Source organism: Rhinoderma darwinii, unplaced genomic scaffold (genome assembly GCF_050947455.1).
Source record: "Rhinoderma darwinii isolate aRhiDar2 unplaced genomic scaffold, aRhiDar2.hap1 Scaffold_4513, whole genome shotgun sequence".
Classification (NCBI taxonomy): Eukaryota; Metazoa; Chordata; class Amphibia; order Anura; family Rhinodermatidae; genus Rhinoderma; species Rhinoderma darwinii.
The window spans coordinates 64,598-70,557 of NW_027463945.1; the positions used below are offsets into that span (position 1 = coordinate 64,598).

General features: G+C 26.4%; 1 non-coding gene across 1 annotated transcript; it reads right to left on the reverse strand.

The window, feature by feature from the left end:
• Positions 1 to 1,456: 1,456 nt before the first annotated feature.
• LOC142716476 (18S ribosomal RNA) lies at positions 1,457 to 2,389 on the reverse strand. The gene has a single exon (XR_012871685.1). It is a non-coding gene; the product is annotated as an 18S ribosomal RNA (ribosomal RNA).
• Positions 2,390 to 5,960: the final 3,571 nt, after the last annotated feature.

A 5,960-nucleotide genomic window follows, 5' to 3' on the forward strand; every position in this document is an offset into this window, starting at 1 on the left:
AGTAGCGGCTGCACCACTGGGGTACCCTGATCCAACATCGAGGTCGTAAACCTACTTGTCGATATGGGCTCTTGAAGTAGATTGCGCTGTTATCCCTAGGGTAACTTGGTTCGTTGATCAAAAATATTGGGTCAATTGATGTCAATTTATTGATACATAAAGTTGTAGTTTTTTGTTTAGAAAGTATTTCTTTCAATGTGGAGGTTAATTTTTACTCCGCGGTCACCCCAACCTAAAACTAGTAATCAAATTGCTAAAAATAAATTTTATAATTCTGAAATTTGGATATTTATAGCAATTGTTATTTGTTTAAAGCTCCATAGGGTCTTCTCGTCTTATAAGTTCATCCCCGCTTCTTCACGGGGAGATTAGTTTCACTGATTAGAGAAAGGAGACAGTATAACCTTCGTGATGCCATTCATACTAGCCCTTATTTAAAGGGCAAGTGATTACGCTACCTTCGCACGGTTAGGATACCGCGGCCGTTGAATTATATCACTGGGCAGGCTGGACCTCTTATGTTAGTCAAGAGGCGATGTTTTTGGTAAACAGGCGGGGTTAATATTTGCCGAGTTCCTTCTTTTTCTTTTAATCTTTCTTGTAATGCTCTTGTGTTAGGTTAACATGAGATTTAGTTGAATTTTCTTGTTGGGTTACTACTTTATACTCAGGCATGTTAATTAGCAGTGGTGTGTCCTTTCTGATTTACATATGCATTGTTAGAGAAGGTCTTGTTCTTGTTACTAGTTTTAACATAAAAAATTCTATAAAAATATAGAAGTGCTCAGTACTATTAAAGGGTTAATATTTGATGAAGAAATTTAATAATAAAACAATTAAGCTTTGACGCTATTAAAAAGGTGGCTGCTTTTAGGCCTACTTGGTTATTAAATTATTTTAATTACCCATTAGTGAAGGTTGTATCCTGTTTCAAATAGGCTGTACCTTATTTGAATTACTCTAAAGTTAATATTGAGTTTTTAGGTGACAATAAACTTTTAGGCGGGACTAAAATCCTTTTCCTGAGCAACCAGCTATCACTAAGTTCGTTAGGTCTATCACCTCTACTTGAAGGTCTTCCCACTCTTTTGCGACAGAGACGGGTTTGCTCTTTGGGCTGCCTTGAAGTAGCTCACTTAGTTTCGGGGGGTCAAACTTAAGATCTTTTTGCTTGATTAGACTTGTTAAACCATGATGCAAAAGGTACAAGAGTTAGTCTTTACTTTATTGTGCTTAATAGCTATTTCATTTTTATTTCATTATTCCCTTGCGGTACTTTATATATAGCTCATAAGAATTTTTCAATCGCCTTTACTAAACTGTTAAAATGTTTTAATTAAATAAACGGAATTTTTAAGTGTCATTTGATTGGGTGTGGCTAGATTTTTAGCTCGAGGTGATTTGATTTTCACAAATAATTTCTCGGTGTAAGCGGGATACTTTCATTAAGTTACACTTCGTTTCCAAGCACACCTTCCGGTATACTTACCATGTTACGACTTACCTCTTCTATGTGGCGTAAGAGTTGTTAAAAACTATAGTTTAGCTGAGAAGAGGGTGACGGGCGGTGTGTACACACCCCAGTGCCAGATTAAAAAGAACTCTCTGTTATCTTTTTACTGCTAAATCCGCCTTCTGACTAGGTTTCATATGTAGTCTTTCGTATTTTCTATGTTAGAAAGTGTAGCCCATCTCTTCCCATTTTATTTGCTGCACCTTGACCTGACGTATTGGTGTAAAGACATTAAGCTCACTATATTTCGCTCACGGGGTAAGCTGACGACGGAGGTATACAGGCTGAATAACTAAAAATGGTGAGGTTAATCGGGGGTTATCGGTTGTAGGACAGGCTCCTCTAGGTGGATATGGGGTACCGTCAAGTCCTTTGGGTTTTAAGCTTTGCTCGTAGTTCCCGGGCGATTTGTGGTGTAGTTAAAAGTTTACGGCTAAGCATAGTAGGGTATCTAATCCTAGTTTGTTTCTTAGCTGTCGTGGGATCAAGTTATGTTAATTAAAATAACTTTCGTTTTGGATTTCTTAATAACAAGCGTGTTACAGCTTAATCTTAATTTAATTTTAATTTGTTAAAACTTTAATCACGCTTTACGCCGATAATAATCAATTTGAGCCACGTGGTGTAACCGCGGCGGCTGGCACCAGATTTGCCGGCTCTTTTTACTTTGACTGAGTCAAGCTTTCGCTCATACTCAATGTTAATTACTGCTGAGGGCCCTTGTGGGTGTGGCATAGCTAGGTGTCTTGGGTGTGTTTGTGCCTGATACCAGCTCCTTATCCCTAGTGGGGATTTAAGGGCGTTTTCACAGGGGTGTGGAGACTTGCATGTATATATTAAGTAAAAACTGATTTCAAGGCTAGGACCAAACCTTTGTGTCTAAAGGATTTTTTAAGATCCATCTTAGCATTTTCAGTGCTATGCTTTATTTAAGCTATTTAGACAAGATATAATTTAAATAGAATGCTAGCTTTGGGGGTTAGCTATGGGAGTTAGATTCTCTCTATCTTGAGCTTCAGGAGGAATTTACTCTTCAGTCTTTGGTTTACAAGACCAATGCTTTGGGATTAAGCTACAGAAGCAGCTTTTACTTGGGTTTGCACCAAGAGTTGCTGGGCCCTAAAGCCAGAGGAAGACTGTTTTCCTTTAAAAGCATAATAATGTTTTGTACATGATATATACATGATATATACATGATATATACATGATATATACATGATATATACATGATATATACATGATATATACATGATATATACATGATATATACATGATATATACATGATATATACATGATATATACATGATATATACATGATATATACATGATATATACATGATATATACATGATATATACATGATATATACATGATATATACATGATATATACATGATATATACATGATATATACATGATATATACATGATATATACATGATATATACATGATATATACATGATATATACATGATATATACATGATATATACATGATATATACATGATATATACATGATATATACATGATATATACATGATATATACATGATATATACATGATATATACATGATATATACATGATATATACATGATATATACATGATATATACATGATATATACATGATATATACATGATATATACATGATATATACATGATATATACATGATATATACATGATATATACATGATATATACATGATATATACATGATATATACATGATATATACATGATATATACATGATATATACATGATATATACATGATATATACATGATATATACATGATATATACATGATATATACATGATATATACATGATATATACATGATATATACATGATATATACATGATATATACATGATATATACATGATATATACATGATATATACATGATATATACATGATATATACATGATATATACATGATATATACATGATATATACATGATATATACATGATATATACATGATATATACATGATATATACATGATATATACATGATATATACATGATATATACATGATATATACATGATATATACATGATATATACATGATATATACATGATATATACATGATATATACATGATATATACATGATATATACATGATATATACATGATATATACATGATATATACATGATATATACATGATATATACATGATATATACATGATATATACATGATATATACATGATATATACATGATATATACATGATATATACATGATATATACATGATATATACATGATATATACATGATATATACATGATATATACATGATATATACATGATATATACATGATATATACATGATATATACATGATATATACATGATATATACATGATATATACATGATATATACATGATATATACATGATATATACATGATATATACATGATATATACATGATATATACATGATATATACATGATATATACATGATATATACATGATATATACATGATATATACATGATATATACATGATATATACATGATATATACATGATATATACATGTATACATATACATGTTATATACATATACATGTTATATACATATACATGTTATATACATATACATGTTATATACATATACATGTTATATACATATACATGTTATATACATATACATGTTATATACATATACATGTTATATACATATACATGTTATATACATATACATGTTATATACATATACATGTTATATACATATACATGTTATATACATATACATGTTATATACATATACATGTTATATACATATACATGTTATATACATATACATGTTATATACATATACATGTTATATACATATACATGTTATATACATATACATGTTATATACATATACATGTTATATACATATACATGTTATATATACATATACATGTTATATATACATATACATGTTATATATACATATACATGTTATATATACATATACATGTTATATATACATATACATGTTATATATACATATACATGTTATATATACATATACATGTTATATATACATATACATGTTATATATACATATACATGTTATATATACATATACATGTTATATATACATATACATGTTATATATACATATACATGTTATATATACATATACATGTTATATATACATATACATGTTATATATACATATACATGTTATATATACATATACATGTTATATATACATATACATGTTATATATACATATACATGTTATATATACATATACATGTTATATATACATATACATGTTATATATACATATACATGTTATATATACATATACATGTTATATATACATATACATGTTATATATACATATACATGTTATATATACATATACATGTTATATATACATATACATGTTATATATACATATACATGTTATATATACATATACATGTTATATATACATATACATGTTATATATACATATACATGTTATATATACATATACATGTTATATATACATATACATGTTATATATACATATACATGTTATATATACATATACATGTTATATATACATATACATGTTATATATACATATACATGTTATATATACATATACATGTTATATATACATATACATGTTATATATACATATACATGTTATATATACATATACATGTTATATATACATATACATGTTATATATACATATACATGTTATATATACATATACATGTTATATATACATATACATGTGTTATATATACATATACATGTTATATACATATACATGTTATATATACATATACATGTTATATATACATATACATGTTATATATACATATACATGTTATATATACATATACATGTTATATATACATATACATGTTATATATACATATACATGTTATATATACATATACATGTTATATATACATATACATGTTATATATACATATACATGTTATATATACATATACATGTTATATATACATATACATGTTATATATACATATACATGTTATATATACATATACATGTTATATATACATATACATGTTATATATACATATACATGTTATATATACATATACATGTTATATATACATATACATGTTATATATACATATACATGTTATATATACATATACATGTTATATATACATATACATGTTATATATACATATACATGTTATATATACATATACATGTTATATATACATATACATGTTATATATACATATACATGTTATATATACATATACATGTTATATATACATATACATGTTATATATACATATACATGTTATATATACATATACATGTTATATATACATATACATGTTATATATACATATACATGTTATATATACATATACATGTTATATATACATATACATGTTATATATACATATACATGTTATATATACATATACATGTTATATATACATATACATGTTATATATACATATAC